We start from the raw sequence: 18,340 nt of genomic DNA, 5'->3' as shown, positions 1-18,340 counted from the left end.
CAGACCGAAACTCACTATCTGTAGAAGGGATGGTGGCACCAACTAGAACAAATGAGATGGTGAACTCCAAATGGAGTTACTCTGGAAAGGCCAGTTTCAGTCCAGACCCCTCTTTACCTGGGGTGTAATATACATGCAATAAAAGTCATTCAGACATACAGTTCTATGAGTTTTCTGTTTCGTTTGTTTGTTTTTTGTTGAGACGGAGTCTCACTCTGTCACCCAGGCTGGAGTGCAATGGCGTGATCTCGACTCACTGCAGCCTCCGCCTCCTGGGTTCAAGCGATTCTCCTGCCTCAGCCTCCTGAGCAGCTGGGACTACAGGCACCTGTCACCACGCCTGGCTAATTTTTGTAATTTTAGTAGAGATGGGGTTTCACCACATTGGCCAGGATGGTCTCAATCTCCTGACCTCATGATCTACCTGCCTTGGCCTCCCAAAGTGTTGGGATTACAGATGTCAGCCACTGCACCCGGCCTTTTTTTTTTTTTTTCTTTTAATATTTCAAAAAGATAGAGACAGGGGTCTTGCTATGTAACCCAGGCAACATAGTCTGGTCTCAAACTCCTGGACTCAAACCACCCTCCCACCTCAGCCTCCTGAGTAGCTGGGAATGGGAATAGAAGCGCAAGCCACCGTGCCCGGCTAATTTTTTAAATTTTTTTGTAGAGATGGGGTCTTGCTCTGTCACCCAGGCTAGAGTGCAGTGGCACAATTATAGCTCACCGCAGACTTGAACTCCCAGCCTCAAGCAGTTCTCCCGGCTCAGTCTCCCGAGTAGCTGGAACTACAGTTGTGTGCTACCACACCTGGCTTTGTTATTTTTTTTTTTTTGTGCTTCTGAGACGGAGTCTTGCTCTGGTGCCCTGGGGTGGAGTGGCGTGGCCGATCTAGCTCATGCAGAGCTCCCGCCGCCCGGGTTCACGCATTCCCTCCTGGGCCGTCCACCTTTCGGCCCGAGCCTCCCGAGTAGGCGCTGGGACTACAGGCGCCCGCGCAGGGCGTCGCCGCCGGCTGTTTTTTGTATTTTAGTAGAGGACGGGGGTTTCGCCATTTTAGCCAGGATGGTCTTGATCTCCTGACGTCGTGATCCGCCCGTCTCGGCCTCGACCAAAGTGCTGGGGATTACAGGGCTTGAGCCGGCGGACCGGGCCTTTTTGGGCCCACGACCCGCCGCACGCCGCCCGACCACCACCCCCCTTTTTTTTTTTTTTTTTTTGGCTGTGTAAGCTGGGTCTCCAGATTCCTGAACTCAAGCATCATCCTGCCTCAGTCTTCCAAAGTGCTGGGATTGCAGGCATGAGCCCACCCCTCTGGCCATGTTTCTATGAGTTTTCACAAATGCACGCAGTCAGGTAACTGGCACGGTAATCAAAACACATTTCAGTTCCATCTCCTCAAAAAGTCTCCCACTCCCAGGCAAACCCTATCCCTAATCTTGCATTTTCCAGAACATCGTATGAATAGAACCAGAGGCCAGGCACAGTGGCTCATGCCTGTAATCCCAGCACTTTGGGAGGCCAAGGAGGGTGGATGACCTGAGGTCAGGAGTTCGAGACCAGGCTGGCCAGCATGGCAAAAACCCGTCTTTACTAAAAATACAAAAAAAATTAGCCAGGTGTGGTGGCGTGTGCCTGTAGTTCCAGCTACTCAGGAGGCTGAAGCAGAAGAATTGCTTGAACCAGGAAGGCGGAGGTTGCAGTTAGCCGAGATCATGCCACTGCATTCCAGCCTGGGCAACAGAGCAAGGCTCCATCTCAAAACAAACAAACAAACAAACAAACAAAAAAACCCCACATATGAACAGAACCAGGTTGGAAGTGGCCTTTCCAGTCTGCTTCCTTCCCTTAGCACAATGCTTGTGAGGTTTCCCTGTGGTGGTGTGGTATCCATCATTCATCCTTTTTCACTGCTGACTAGTATTCCACAGTACAGATGTTCCAGTTTGTTTATTCACTGGGCAGTTGGACATCTGAATTGTTTCCTGTTTGGGACAATTATGAATAAAGCCACTATACATATTCCTCTTTAGGTTTTTATGTGAACCTGAGATTTCATTTCTCATGGGTAAATACCTAGTCATATGGTAGGTGAAGGCTTAACTTTATAAAGGAGCTGTCAAAAACCCACAGAGACAACCATTAGCAATTACCAGGGGCTGGAGTTGGGGGTGCTGGGAATAGAGAGACTGCTAATGAGGTAACAGGCTTCTTTTCAGTGATGAATATGATCGGAATTAGATGGTGGCAATGGTCGCACAACTTAATGAAGATACTAAAAATACTGCATAGCGTTATTTTAAAATGGTGAATGTGGCTGCATGTGGTGGCTTACGCTTATATATCTCAGCACTTTGAGAGGCTGAGGTGGGTGGATTGCTTGAGCCCAGGAGTTCAAGACCAGCCTGGGCCACGCAGCAAAACCCCATCTCTACAAGAGATACAAAAATTAGCCAGGCATGGTGGCACAAACCTGTAGTCCCAGCTACTTGGGAGGATGAGGCAGGAGGATAGCTGAAGCCTGGGAAATGGAGGTTGCAGTGAGCCACGACTGCACCACTGCACTCCAGCCTGGCCAACAGAGCAGGACCCTGTCTCTAAGAAAACTAAATAAATAGGCCGGGCACAGTGGCTCACACCTGTAATCCCAGCACTGTGGGAGGCCGAGGCAGGCGGATCACGAGGTCAGTAGATCGAGACCATTCTGGCTAACACAGTGAAACCCTGTCTCTACTAAAAATACAAAAAAAAATTAGCCAGGCATGGTGGTACATGCCTGTAGTCCCAGCTACTCGGGAGGCTGAGGCAGGAGAATGGCATGAACCTGGGAGGTGGAGCTTGCAGTGAGCCGAGATCGCGCCACTGTGCTCCACACTCCAGCCTGGGTGACAGAGCGAGACTCCGCCTCAAAAAAAAAATAAACTAAATAAATGAAATGGTGAATTTTATGTTGTAATGATATCATAATAAAGAATAAGAATATGATAATTTTTATATTTTTTTGGTAGAGACAGGGCCTTGCTAATACATATGCCCTGTCTCTACCAAAAAAAAATTTTAAAATTAGGTGTGCTGGCTTGGCGCCTGCAGTCCCAGCTACTTGGGAGGCTGAGGCAGGAGGATCCTCTGAACCCAGGAGTTTGAGGCCGCAGGGAGCCATGATCCCACCAAAGCACTCCAGCCTGCTGGGTGACAGAGCAAGACCCTGTCTCAAAAAAAAACAAAAAAAAAAAAGTAGAAACACCCCAAATGTCTATAACTGATGAACAGATAAACAAAATATGGTATATTCATTAAATGGAATATAATTTGGCCATATAAAGAAAGGCATATTGACTCACACTACAACGTGGATGAACCTTGAACACATTATACTCACTGAGAAAAGGCCAGACTCAAAAGACCACATATTACACGATTCCATCTACAAGAAACACCCAGAATAGGCAAATCTACAGAGATGGAAAGTAAATTAGTGGTTGCCAGGGGATGGGGGAGGAGGGAATGAGGGCTGACTGCTTAATGGGTGGAGATTCTTAGGATGATAAAAACGCTCTGAAATTAGACTGCACAACTCTGTGAATATATTTTTAAAAAAACACTGAATTATACACTTTAAAGGAATAGTTTTAAAATAAACTTACAAAAAAAAATCCAACATGGTAGAGAACAGAATCAAGTCCCTGGAGACACCACTGAGCCCCGAAAAGCATCACCACACACTCCGACCCCAGCCTCCAAATACCTACTCACAGGTACCCGTCCCATCCTCCAAATACCTTCCATATTTTCTTATGAGGAATAAATACACTTCTCTTTGTTTAACTGTCAGGTTTACTATCTAAAGTCTGCCAGGCTATATATATACATACACATATAGTTTTTTGTTTTTTTTTTTTTTTTTTTTTTTTTTTTTTTTTGGAGACGGAGTCTCGCCACTCTGTCGCCAGGCTGGAGCGCAGTGGCACAGTCTCGGCTCACTGCAACCTTCGCCTCCTGGGTTCAAGCGATTCTCCTGTCTCAGCCTCCCAAGTAGCTGGGATTATAGGCATACATCACCACACCTGGCTAATTTTTGTATTTTTAGTAGAGATGGGGTTTCACCATGTTGGCCAGGCTGGTCTTGAACTCCTGACCTCGTGATCCACCTGTCTCGGCCTCCCAAAGTGCTGGGATTACAGTCATGAGCCACCGCGTCTAGCTGTTTTTTTTGTTTAATTATTATTTTTTTAAATTATTTTTATGTTTTGTAGAGACAGGGTCTCACTATGTTGCCTAGGCTGGTCTCGAACTCCTAAGCTCAAGCAATCTGCCCATCTCGGCCTCCTGAAGTGCTAAAATTACATGCCTGAGCCGCCGCACCTGACCTGGCTTATAGATATTTGCTATATTTACAGTTGGGTGTTTTATTACCTGTAGCCAAATTCAGTCCTAAATGACTGGGGATGGTCCCCTCTTTGCCACTAACCAGGACTCAAGGAGGTCTGTACACTGGAGAGTAAAGCTCCAGGCTGACAGTCAGGATTAAGCAGAATGTCAAGTAATCAGGCCTCGTCACCGGCCGGGTGGCCTCAGGAATGTCACATACGCGTGTATATACACACCCCTGCGCATATACACACCCCTGCGTGCGGACAATGATGTGTGTCTAAATAGCCCAGAGGCGGATCACCTGAGGCCAAGAGTTCGAGACTAGTCTGGTCCAACGTGGTGAAACCCCATCTCTACTAAAAATACAAAAATTAGCCGGGAGCCATGGTGGGCGCCTGTAATCCCAGCTACTCAGGAGGCTAAGGCAGGAGAATCGCTTGAAACCAGGAGTTGGAGGTGGCAGTGAGCCGAGATCACACCACTGCACTCCAGCCTGGGTGACAGAACAAGACTCTGACTCAAAAAATAAAAAATAAAAATTAAATACAAAATAAAATACAAAAATTAGCTAGGTGTGGTAGTGCATGCCTGTAATCCCAGCTACTCGGGAGGCTGTGGCAGGCAAATCGCTCGAACCTGGGAGGCGGAGGTTGCAGTGAGTTGAGATCACGCCACTGCCCTCTAGCCTGGGCGACAGAGCAAGACTCCGTCTCAACAACGAAACAAAATAAATAAATAAATAAATAAATAGTCCAGAGGATTAACTGTTCTGGCACTCCACTTCACACTGGCGCTGTCTGTACACATCACCTGCCTTTCCTGGAGGGAAACGCCCCAAATTGGGCTGCACCCGGCTCAGAGAGACAAGGTGCCCCCACTGTCGGCGCCACTGCCCTCCAGATTGCCTCTGAATGCCACAGCCAGGCCGGCAGAAGCAACTCCTGGTGTGGGTAGAGGAGCGCCAACGAGAGCTGGGATTGAAGGATGGAGGGGGGCCGGGCACGGGGGCTCACCCCTGTAATCCTAACACTTTGGGAGGCTGAGGCGGGCGGATCACTTGAGGTCAGGAGTTCGAGACCAGTCTGGCCAACATGGTGAAACCCCATCTCTACTAAAAATACAAAAACTAGCCGGGTGTGTTGTCAAGTGCATGTAGTCCCAGCTACTGGGGAGGCTAAGGCAGAACTGCTTTAACCCAGGAGGCAGAGGTTGCAGCGAGCCGAGATCATGCCACTGCACTCCAGCCTGAGCAATGGAGTGAGACCCTGTCTCCAAAAAAAAAAAAAGGAGGTGGAGGAGGCCCCCACCCTTCATGGGCTCCCACCCCGAGCTTGCTTCTAATTCATTTGACAAGGTTGCGCAGGATGCCCACTCCGCACCAAGCAGGGTGCTAAGAAGGGCAGGGATGTGGAGAACAACACAATGATGGGGCCCTGACCCACTGGAAGTCACACTCTGTCTGTGAAGGTGACAGACAAGCACAAGGGCAATTAGAATCTTGTGATGCGGGCTGTGGCTGGGGACACAGGCAAGAGGCACCTAATGTGACCTGGAGGGGGAGATGAGGTCAGGGAAACTCTGCAGAGAGAAGTGACATCCCAGCTGAGACCTGCAACGAGAAATCAGCCCAGGGACACAGCCAGGGAGCATTACACACACTTCAGGGGAGAGGCAGCAGTGTTCCAGGAAGCGAGACAGAGCACAGTACGTTTTAGAAATGATGAGGCTCATCGTGGCTGGCACAGACAGACATAGGCAGGGCCTGGCCATGCCCAGTCTGCAGCTTTTCCAGGAGCCACGGGAACCCCTGAGCTGCCTGGGAGCGAGGCCATCAGATACAGATCTTCACCTGGAGTCAATGCAGCAGCCCCACCGTCACGTCCTGTCTCTGGCCCTACACTTCTGTCCAAATCTCCGTCCTCCAGGGCTGTGCAGAAAGTCACTTCTCCTGCAGGCTGCCATCAACAACACCTGGGAGTGGCATTGTCTCCCATCCCCTAAGCAGCCACAGGTATCCCCCACCCCAGAACAGGGCCTGGTCTCTAACAAGTGGGATGGCTGACTGTGACCCTGAGGGGCTAAGGGGTCGGCAGGCCGAGGGTAGAACCAACCAGTTCTACCTTTTGAGGTTTTCCCAGTTTGCAGAAGCAGAAACTGAGGCATGCTAGCCGGGTGCGGTAGCTCACGCCTGTAATCCCAGCACCTCGGGAGGCCAAGGCAGGTGGATCACTTGAGGTCAGGAGTTCAAGACCAGCCTAGGCAACATGGTGAAACCATGTCTGTACTAAAAACACAAAAAATTAGCCAGGCGTGGTGGCAGGCGCCTGTGATCCCAGTTACTCGGGAGGCTGAGGCAGGAGACTCACTTGAATCCAGGAGGCGGAGGTTGCAGTGAGCCGAGATCCTGCCACTGCACTCCAGCCTGGGAGACAGAGCAAGACTCTGTCTCAAAAAATAAATAAATAAATTGAGGCATGCCACACCCCACACCCCACACCCCAGGGACAGAGGGGTGTGTCTCAGACAGGCAGAAGATAAGAACAGATCTTGGAATGAAGGGGTCCAAGGTTCGCTGTCTGGGGAAGTGGGGCTCCCATGGGGCCAGCTTCTGGGGTCATCACAGGACAAGCTGAAAAAGAGTTCTTCACTGAGATGGTAGCTAGCTCCCCGCAACTGAATACACCGATTTTCCCAAGAACCTGGCAATACTATATAAGAAAACTATCCTTGTTTGTTCAGATGAGGCTCAGAGAGGTACAGTCACTTGCCTGTGGTCACACAGCAGCTCAGCAGTCAGGCTGGGATTTGAACCTAGGTGTGTCTAGCTTCAAAGACCCTGATGGTTCCACTGCACCCTGCTGTGAAGTGAGGGAGCCCCGGCCCTCTCCTTTGGATATGCTGAGAAGAGAATATCTCAGGGAGCTGCTAGCCCGGGGCAGGTGGGTGGGTGGACCAGGATCAAAGAGGGAGGATGTGGTTTGCCCACCTGCCCAGAGGGCTGCACCCACAGCTGGGAGCCAGGGTGTGCACTGGGAGCAGGGGTAACCACCTCTTTCTCCAAAGCCCTGCCCCTCCCCACCTGGCCTCACTGCAAGAAGCAGCCATGCCTGAAAAACCAGCTCCTGGATAAACATGAGAGAGACATCAGACTGAGAGAGTCATAAGACCCCTTGGAGCTGCCAGGACCACCCTGGAGCCAGGTGGGTGGGCGGGGGGTCTTGTCTGCTGCAGGGAGCCACCCAGGAGCACCCAAGGGCCTTCCTTCCTGCATAGGGCTAACCTCTTTCCAGGCTTCCCACCGAGTGCTGGCCCCAGGGTCCAGCCTTTGAGGACTTCCGGGGACTCGGTAGGGGTGGGAGGCAAGGGTCGGGTACGGGGGAAGGTGCTTGGGGCAACCTTCCTCTGAGAGGGGCTACAATGATTTCACAAATAGCAAATTAAATAACAAAGTAAAAACCAGCTGGGCACAGTGGCTCGTGCTCACGTCTGTAATCCCAGCACTTTGGGCGGCCGAGGTGGGTAGATCACTCGAGGTCAGGAGTTCGAGACCAGCCTGGTCAATAATGGCGAAACCCCATCTCTACTAAAAACACAACAATTAGCCGGGCATGGTGGCAGGTGCCTATAATCCCAGCTATTCAGGAGGCTGAGGCAGAAGAATTGCCTGAACCCGGGAGGCGGGGGGCTGCAGTGAGCCGTGATCACACCACTGCACTCCAGCCTGGGTGACAGAGGGAGACTCTGTCTCAAAAACAAACAAATAACAACAACAAAAACAACACAGTAAAAAAAAAAACACCCAAATCTCTCAAGACACCCACGCAAGACATGTGATCACCCAGGAACCTCCGTCTCCTTAGGAAGCTGAGAGCCCTGGGAAACTCATGGATTTGCTAATGGGAAACTGACAAACTCTTGCTGGGGTCCCCTGCTTCATTCATGCCCACCTGGCAACCCTGGGGAGGTACTTGCTGTGGTTCCATTTTCTAGAAGGTCAAACTGAGGCTTAGCCTCAGGCAAGTGACAAGCTGGAGTCCATGAACCACCATAATCTAGGCGCTGGCCACATAGGGGTTCACCAGAACAGCGACTGTTCACACAGGGCCAACCTCAGGTAGCAATGGGTTTCAAAGATTTAGCGACCAGAACTGTATTTAGAGCTCTAACAGGTAACTCCAGTAAAAGTGGTCCTAGGGCAGGGTGCGGTGGCTCACACCTGTAATCCCAGCACTCTGGGAGGCCAAGGTGGGTGGATCATTTGAGGTCAGGGGTTTGAGACCAGCCTGGACAACATGGTGAAACTCCACCTCTACTAAAAATACAAACATTAGTCGGGTGTGTTGGCACGCACCTGTGATCCCAGCTACTGGAGAAGCTGAGGCAGGAGAATCACTTAAACCCAGGAGGCGGAGGTTGCAGTCAGCCGAGATGGCGCCACTGCACTCCAGCCCGGGCGACAGAGTGAGACTCTGTCTCAAAAAAAAAAAAAAAAAAAAAAAGTGGTCCTACTCTGGCCCAAAGGGGCACAGGAGGTTTGAGCCTCACATGTCCCCACCTCCTGCTCCTTGGTGGCCCCAGGGGCTCTCCAGGGCTCTGTGGTAATCCACACGCTCACATTACCCTCGGCTGAGTCTCACAGCCCTGCAAACCTAGTGTTCTGTTCTCCCATTTAAAGATAAACAGGCCAGGCGCAGTGGCTCACCTCTCTAATCCCAGCATTCGGGAAGCTGAGGTGGGAGGATCACTTGAACACCGGAGTTCGAGACCAGCCTGGGCGACATGGCAAGATCCCCATCTCTACAAAATAAAAAAATCAGCTGGGTGCAGTGGCACATGCCTGCAAACCCAGCTACTTAGGAGGGTTGAGGTGGGCTAATCACTTGAGCCTAGGAGTTCGAGACCGCAGCAAGCTATGATTGCGCCACTGCACTCCAGCCTGGGTGACAGAACGAGACCCTGTCTCAAAATAATAATAATAAAAGATGAACAAACCAAAGCCCAGAAATGTGACATCACTCAGCCAGCCGTGTTCCGTTTGATCCTAACTCATGCTCCTGCCTGCAACAGCGGCTTCACCACCCTCCTTCCCTACTCCCAGAAGTCCTACTCTTATTTCATGCAAACATGGGATTTCTACCCCAAGCAAAACAGCTGCAGGAGTGAAGACCAGAGACTCACCACCAGGAACCCCCAGACTCCCAGAGGGTGGGGGTACATAAGATCATGGGCAAGATACCCCAGGGCACAGACAACTCCCCTCCCTGGCACCACCCTCCACCTCCAGCTGTCCTGGCCCTGTAGCCTCAATTACTCCAGAGCCCACCTGGATGGCGGCGGGAGGATCACATGGGGCCAGAGGCCCCGAGGGCAGCGGCAGGCAGGTGTAATTTCATCGCGGGGCTCACAGTATGAGTCACCAGAAACAGAAGATGAAATTCCAGCTCTGAGGACGGAGATGAGCAGCTCCCTCGGCTTGGGGTCAGCTCTCGATGTGTGCGGGGAGGGGGGGAATGATGGGGTGCAGGCCACAGGCCCCCTGCCAGCCAGATGGTGCCTTTGTGAAAATGAGAAAGAGGAACCACCTTCTTCTGAGGGGTCCCGGGCTGATGCAGGGCCGGCCAAGCCAGTTTGCCAGATTTCCCTAGAGAGTGGCTAAAGGTATGTGGCATATCTACACCATGGAACACTACTCAGGAACCAGAAGGGATCAGCTACCCATGCACCCAGCAATGCACATAAATGCATTGTGCTGCATGAAGCCAGATTCAGAGGTTGTGGACTATAGGATTCCATTTATGTGACATTCTACAAACGGAAAACCACATACAGAAGACAGATCAGTGGTTGCTGGGTTGGGACAAGAGACAAGGATAAACAAACAGGCTTCAAAAACTTTTAGGGGTTACAGGATTGTTCTAACTCCTGGGGTCAAGCAATCCTCCTGCCTTAGCCTCCCAAGTAGCTGGTACTACAGGCACACATCACCACACCCAGTTAATTGTTGTTGTTGTTATTTTTTTAAGAGACAGGGTCTTGCTATGTTGCCCAGGCTGGTCTCAAACTTCTGGCCTCAAGCAATCCTCCCACCTCAGCCTCCTGAGTAGCTGAGGCTACAGGCATGAGCCACCTCGCCTGGCTAATTTTTGTACTTCTTGTAGAGACGAGGGGTTCGCTATGTTGTTTAGGCTAGTCTCAAACTCCTGGCCTCAATCCATCCTCTCGCCTCAGCCTCCCAAAGTGCTGTTCTATGTCTTGATGGGGGTTGGACGACATGAGGGTGTGAGCCAGGCAAGTTCCTGATATAGCATAGCCCTCACTCCTCAACAATATTTATAATAAAATATAAAGTGGGGCTTGGACATGGTAGTTCACGCCTGTAATCCCAGCACTTTGGGAGGCCGAGGTGGGCGGATCACTTGAGATCAGGAGTTCGAAACCAGCCTGGTTAAGATCGCAAAACCCCATCTTTACTAAAAATACAAAAATTAGCTGGGTGAGGTGGCATGCACCCACAATCCCAGCTACTCAGGAGAGTGAGGCAAGAGAATTGCTTGAACCTGGGAGGCAGAGGTTGCAGCGGGCTGAGATCACACCACTGCATTCTAGCCTGGTGACAGAATGAGACTCCATCTCAAACAAATAAATAAAATAAAATATAAAGTGAGCCCTTCTCATGTGCCAGCCGGGGGCTAGGGACCAGGACCTAATGAGACCCCCTCAGGCCTGACACCTGTACAAGGTTCTCATTGGCTGGTGGAACAACAGATGGATGGATGAAAAGATACAGACTTGCTTTAATGGTGGTTCTGCCAGGAACCAGAAAATGCACCTTGAGACCCTGCTAGACCCCAGCCAGCAAAGAGGCCTATCCTCGGCCAACCATCTAAGAGGCAGGCAGCCTGGAGGGTCTCCCCTCTGCCACGGGGAACAGGAGGGGAAAGGGCCAAGCTGCTCCCCACTCACCTGCCCTCCCCAACCATGCAGCCTCTTCTGCATCCTCAAGCGCCCAGGACCCCAAGCCCTCAAACCAGGCCCTCCTGCCCTGTCTCCACCACAGACTTGCCCCCAGGGGGCCCACACACCCACACTGTAGCATCCCCACGGGGCCACGCCAAGTTCCTTGGACTACATACAGCACCACCCTGGGACCCAGGCAGGTTGGGAAGAGCCATCTCCCTTTTACATCCAAGCAAACTGCCCAGGCGGGTGGAAGGTGGACATGGACCCCATGACGCTGGCCCCTTACTTCCCCCCCATGCCCCCCACTCCAGAGGCTGCAGCACAGGTGCTGGGAACCTGCCTCGGGTGGCAGCATGGCAAAGGTGCAGGAATTCCCAGCAGCCTCTATGCTGTGGGGTCACTCCCTCAAGTCCACAACCGCCTCCGCTGGCGGGGTCTCCCAGCCTTGAAAGGGAGGCATTGCAGATACTTTCCCAGCACTCAGGCCTTGCCAATCCTACATGAAAATCTTACTTGGTGTCTAACAGGGTGTTTCCAGCAATTTCCCACCCCCTCCTCCCAGCATCTCTAAATATACCGTATGGACCACATTGGCCAGAAATCCCTGAAGATAAGGACTTCCCAAACTGGGGATCCCTGGGCACCCCTCAGGCCACCTAGACTACACCCTCCGTACTACCCAGGGCAGGAGGAGATCTAGACTCTCCAGCCGCAGGCTGGAGAAAGCCCGACCAAAGACATTAGAAGGACACCGCCTGTAATCCCAGCACTTTGGAAAGCTGAGATGGGAGGATTCCTTGAGGCCAGGAGCTTGAGACCAGCCTGGGCAACGCAGCAAGACCCCATCTCTAAAACAAAAAATATATATATATTTTAAATTAGCTAGGTGTGGTGGTGCACACCTGCAGAGGCTGAGGTGGGAGGATCACACTGAGCCCAGGAGTTGGAGGTTGCAGTAAGGTAGGATCACGCCACTGCACTCCAGCCTGGGAAACAGAGTGAGACACTGTCTTAAAAAACAGAATAAAATAAAAATGAAAACGGACCGTGCTGGCCGGGTACAGTGGCTCACTTCTGTAATTAAAGCACTTTGGGATCACTTGAACTCTGGAACTGGGCAACATGGCGAAATCCTGTCTCCACCAAATATACGAAAAATTAGCCAGGCATGGTGGTGTGTGCCTGTGGTCCCAGTTACTCGGGAGACTGAGCCAGAAGGATCGCTTGAGCCGGAGGGAGAAGCTGCAGTGAGCCGAGATTGCGCCACTGCATTCCAGCCTGGGTGACAGAGTGAGACCTCATTTCAATACAAATTAAAAAAAAAAAAAAAAGGCCATGATTCAGTGAATCAGCTCCACTGGATTCAAACTCACTCCAGATCATCCCCGGGGCCTCCACTGAGCCCTGACCCCAACTCCAGAGTCAGCCACACACACCTCTGGCCCCTCCCCAACCTCCATCCTTCTCACCACCCCAGAGGCAGCAGTAGTAGGGTTGGCAGATAAAATGCAAGACCTCCAGTTCAGTCTGAACTACAGATCAACAACGGTTAACTTTTAGCTAGAAGTTCATCCCAAATATTGCATTAGTCCTTGCTTGTCTGAAATCCAATTTTAGCTGGGCATCCTTATTTATTTGCTAAATCTGGCAACCCGAAGCAGGTGGTCCTGAAGGAGGGCGACAGGTGGGCACACAAATAGCTCCGGGTCAGCCAGGCCCCAGCTCAGGGGCCAGAGGGAAGGGTGTTTGAAATGAGAGTTCTGTTCACCGCCTGAGACACTCCTTAAGATTGTGTAAGATAAAGTACATCCTCACCCATTTCACCTATCTTATTCAGGACACCTATCTTATCTTTTTTTTGAGACAGAGTTTCGCTCTTGTCACCCAGGCTGGAGTGCAATGGTACAATCTTGGCTCACTGCAACCTTCACCTCTTAGGTTCAAGCAATTCTCCTGCCTCAGCCTCCTGAGCAGTTGGTATTACAGGCGCCTGCCACTACGCCTGGCTAATTTTTGTATTTTTAGTAGAGATGGGGTTTCACCATGTTGGCCAGGCTATTCTCAAACTCCTGACCTCAGGTGATCCACCCGCCTTGGCCTCCCAAAGTGCTGGGATTACAGGAATGAGCCACGGTGCCCGGCCCTAACTTATCTTAAATGGGCAAATTTCAGGGCAGGAACCCAGGTTCCTACAGCCCTGGCCCCATTCTGCACAACTCTCCATACTCATGAAGCCACAAACCTAGGTGCAGATTGGCCCAGAGAGAAGGGAATGGGACCGAGAATGGATCAGTTCTGCAGGATGAAGGGAGAGAGAGCTACCAAAATAGGGTGGGTGAAGAAGTAATGAATAAGGCCGGGCCTGGGGGCTCACGCCTGTAATCCTAGCACTTTGGGAGGCGAAGGAGGGCCAATCACTTGAGGTAAGGAGTTCAAGACCAGCCTGGCCAACATGGTGAAACCCTGTCTCTACTAAAAATACAAAAATTAGCTGGGTGTGGTGGTGCATATTTGTAATTCCAGCTACTCGGGAGACTGAGGCACGAGAATCACTTGAACCCAAGAGGTGGAAGTTGCAGTGAGCCGGGATCGTGCCACTGTACTCCAGCCTGGGCAACAGAGCAAGACTCCATCTCAAAAAAAAAAAGGTGGTGATGGACCAGGGGGCTTTCCTGAAAAGCTTTCTGCCTCCAAAACCCACATTACAAGATGCCCTACAGGCCAAAGCCCCTCTGCCACACCTGGAGATACCTGGCTGAAAACTTCCAAAGTAGGCCAAGAAAGTGACAGGGTCCCGCCTCCCTTCCGGAGTATGGAGCCTGGGCAGAAAGCAGGTTGCTATGAGATGAGGCTGAGGGGATTCCGAGAGGCCAGGCCCCTCCTGCCCTACCTGGAGCCCCCAACACCTACACCTTGGAGTCTGTTACCCCCTCACCAGCAATCACCTGTCACAACACACTGTCTTCTGGCCAGGTTCATGTGTCCCCTTCTCCCCCAGAAAACCATCCTTCCCACCACTCCACCTCTGCTATGAATTCCTTCGGGGAATTCCCTTCCAGTCACACTAAGCGTCCCTGTCCTAGCGGCCCCACATTCTTCTGGAAGCCCCTCAATCAAAACTGAACTCAGGGCCGGGAGCGGTGGTTCATGCCTGCAATTCCAGTACTTTGCGGGGCAGAGGCGGGCAGATCACTTGAGGTCAAGAGTTCTAGACCAGCCTGGCCAACATGATGAAACCCCATCTCTACTAAAACTACAAAAATTAGCCGGGTGTGGTGGAGCATGCCTGTAATCCCAGCTACTTGAGGCAGGAGAATCGCTTGAACCCGGGAGGCAGAGGTTGCAGTGAGTCGAGATGGCGCCACTGTACACCAGCCTGGGCGACAGAGCGAGACTCCCTCTCAAAAAAAAAAAAAAAATTTAACTCAGCATGGATTCCAAGCCCTGGGTCCTGCTCTGCTCCTCTGTTTGTAAATTGGTCCTGCCGGTCTCGTTCCACGGATGTCTCCTGAAGCTTCTGCAGGCCCCATGGAGCTGGACGTACACCCCTGGCTTGTCCCAAAGAACCTGGCTGTGGCCCTGGCTGCCACGCATCTGAGAAAGAGAGACTTACAAACGGCGAGAGTCAGAGAACTGAGAGATACAGAGAGGATGACATTGGGGAGCAAAGCCCGTGAGGTTAAGGTTGGGAGAAGACACAGGCTGGGGTTGTGGGGAGAGAGGGGGCCCCAGGAAGTTCAGAGAGAGACCCTGGGACTCCTATCAGGGTGGGGAACTTGCCCCAGACATGAGCATTTAAGAAAAATAGGAGACAGTCTGCTCAGCCATTTAGGTCAAGGCTCAAGAGCAGGATTTCATTCATTCATTTATTCATTCAATCATTCATTCATTCATTCAAACATGTAGCCATTTAACAAGTATTCGAGGAGCAAGCCTCCATCCCTACCTGTCCCTAGTGCAACTGGGGAGAGAAATGTAAACATCTGAGTAAGATCAATGTTGAGACAAAGGAAGGAAAGGATGTTGCCTGGGTGTGGTGGTTCACTCCTGTCATCCCAGTACTTTGAGAGGCCAAGGTGGGAGGAATGCTCACGCCCAGGAGTTCAAAACCAGCCTGGGCAACATAGCAAGACCCCATCTCTACAAACAATAAAAAATTAGCCAGGTGTGGTGGCGCTTGTCTGTGGTCCCAGCTATTTGGGAAGCTGGGGCAGGAGGGTGGCTTGAGTCCAGGAGTTCAAGGCTGTAGTGAGCTGTGATCACACTACTGTACCCCAGCCTGGGCACAGGGCAAAACTGTGTCTCAAAAAAAGAGAAAGAATGTCATGGGGATACACAGGTGGTACCATGGCCAGCCCTGAGGATGAGGAAGTCTTCAGCCCAAAAACACCACAGCCAAGCCAAGTCCTGAAGGAGGAGAGGAAAAGAGGCAAATTCGACAATCCTGATCCCCTACCCTAGCCAGGCAGGGCCATTAAAGGAAGCCCCCCAGCCTCCTCAGGGGAAAGAGCAAGAAGAACCTTTGAGAGAAGAGGAACAGTGTGTGTGCAGAGGCCAGGGATGGGAGGAAGCCAGGTCATTCAGGAAAATGGCAAGACTACAGGATTTTTTCTTTCTTTTTTTTTTTTTTGAGATGGAGTCTTGCTCTGTTGCCCAGGCTGGAGTGCAGTTGCGTGGTCTTGGGGTCCCAAGCAGCTGGGATTACAGGTGCCTGCCACCATGCCCAGCTAATTTTTTGTATTTTTAATAGAGATGGGATTTCACCATGTTGGCCAGGCTGGTCTCAAACTCCTGACTTCGTGATCCACCCACCTCAGCCTCCCAAAGTGCTGGGATTACAGGCGTGAGCCACTGTATCCAGCCAGACTACAGAATTCATGAATGGGCTGAGGAAGCAGTGAGTGGTCAAAGAGAGACTGGACCCCGAATGAGAATCATCTGAGAGCTGCGGTCTCTGGTTCCAAGATCATGCTTAGGACGTGAATGTCCCAAGCCATCACCCACCATCCACAAGACCCCAGGTCCAACAAGCAAGCTGTCACCAAACTGTGGATGGCCTGGCCTCTGGAGTCAAGCAGGCTGCAGAAAGGGCTACCTCCAAGACCCCTAGATTACAGCTGCCACTTAGACTATTGCCAAACACCAAGCGCTGATGACTACCACCTCATCAGAAGGCTAGCCGGGCTCCCGGGAGGCCGCCTTCAATGAACAGATAAAAATTATTTGTGATTAGCATATTGCAAATAAATGACCCTTCTCCCAGCATCGAGAGAATAGTCCTTTTAAGTAGGTTTAGCGTGTCCCCTACAAAGCTGTCTTCAAGACCCAGTTTTACAACCAACGGTCCTAAGTTCTCGAACATTTTAAGAGTGCAGGCTCTGAGTGGCTGCCGAGTTTCAAACCTTCCTTCCTAGTTTCCTCTGTGGGGTCCTGTGGGACCCTCTGAGTCAGAACTGCCGATTTCTAGGTCACCCTCAGAGCAGGCTGTGGAAGAATGAGGTGTGGACTTGAGCCTCCCACACCCCAGAGGCAGGATGGGGGTTCCGATACCCTGTCACCTTGGGGCCAAGCCTGTCCCTTGGTCCGCAGGTGCCTGCTCAGAAGAGGTCAGAGTCTATCTCACACCCTCCTGGGCCCCAAATAGGGCGGTTCATGATGGCCACCTAACTACCTTATACCTAACCCCTCCCTGCCAGCAGCCACCAGCCTCCAGCCACCTCCTCCTGCTTAGAATAAATAATCGATGCTGGTGCCTTTCCCCTCTGGAATGACACTGCTGAAATAAATGAGCTGCTTGGGGCACCTTCCAAGACCCAAGGCCCCAGGCCAGTGCCAAGGAGTCAACAGTCCTGGCCACGGGGCAGCCAGACACACAGAGGCCGACCATAGCAGCGGCAGGCCAGGGTAGCTTCTAGACACCCCTCTCCTCTTCTAAGAGAAACCCCTGCAAATGCCCACTCCTCCAAAAACTGTGGGGGCCTGCTCCCACCCGCTAGGCCCAGGGCCATCCCCAGGGTACCCCTTGGCACATTCTCCATCCAAGAGCCAGTACTCCCCCACGGGCCCTGCAGCGAGACCCCTATGTCCCAGTACCCTTGCTTCAGCTGGGATGGGGACACAGGAGACTCCCACCGCAGGACCTTGGTCCTGGGAGGCAGGGTCACTAGGCCAGACGCCAGAGCTCCATCCCCCTCTAGCACTGCCAGGAGGGTGGAACTGTCTCTCGGCGGCACAGCGTCCCCCTTCCCTGGGCCCACGCCAGGCGGGGCAGGGTCTCACTCTCTGGCTGCTGGCCAGGGGTGCGGAGCCCAGGAGAGGTGTCAAGCCCATCATGCCCAGGGTACTTAGGATGGGGCAGTTGGGTGTTCAGCACCCTGTGGCCCCTCCTCTGTCCTCTCCACCCATCTGCAGGAACTCAGAGACCACCCACAGATCGAGTACCCTCAACTTACTCCTCTGAACCCTTTGTGCTCCCCCCACTGCCACCTTCTGAGTCCCCTCCACCCGGGGTTCAGCGGCCACCACCACATAGGCCAGCCCCCTCCCCGGGGCGGCGAGGGGGGGTCCACAACAGGAACCACCCTGCTGGGGCAATCCTGGCTGGGATGGACTCCGCCTGGGAGTTGGGGGCGCGGGCCAGGGGCTGGCCCAGCCCGGGAGAAGGTGGAGGGGGGTGAAAGGCGGGGACCGCGGCCTTCCCAGCCCCCTCTGCTCCCACCCCGGCGCCCGCCACAGCGGGCAGCGCGACTGACCTCATTCGCCAACTGCAGCAGCCTGCGGGCGCCGGCCCGGGACGCCCCCCACCTCCAGAAGGGCCGGTGGCAAGGAGGGAGGGGGTGACAGCTCCCAGCTCCTGGCCCCTCCCGGGCAGGTGGGGGGCGGCCGTCCCTCCCCTCCCCCGGGCCCGAATTATAATCCCAGTCACGTGCCTCCCCGGGCACCCAAAAGCCGGCCCCAGCTCCTGTAACACCTTGAGAGGGGGAGGGGCGGGGGCCCCCCGGAGGAGGCG

The 18,340-nt window shown here is 52.6% G+C and overlaps 1 pseudogene; it reads left to right on the top strand.

Annotated features, from left to right (window-relative positions):
- The first annotated feature begins 217 nt into the window (after window positions 1-217).
- LOC108513956 (UPF0764 protein C16orf89-like) lies at window positions 218-4,100 on the top strand (annotated as a pseudogene).
- Window positions 4,101-18,340: the final 14,240 nt, after the last annotated feature.

The sequence above is a fragment of the Rhinopithecus bieti genome, unplaced genomic scaffold (genome assembly GCF_001698545.2).
Source record: "Rhinopithecus bieti isolate Rb0 unplaced genomic scaffold, ASM169854v2 scaffold_31823, whole genome shotgun sequence".
Taxonomy (NCBI): Eukaryota; Metazoa; Chordata; class Mammalia; order Primates; family Cercopithecidae; genus Rhinopithecus; species Rhinopithecus bieti.
The sequence above is the reverse complement of the archived record's forward strand: the minus strand, read 5'-3'. Positions and strand labels throughout refer to the sequence as shown.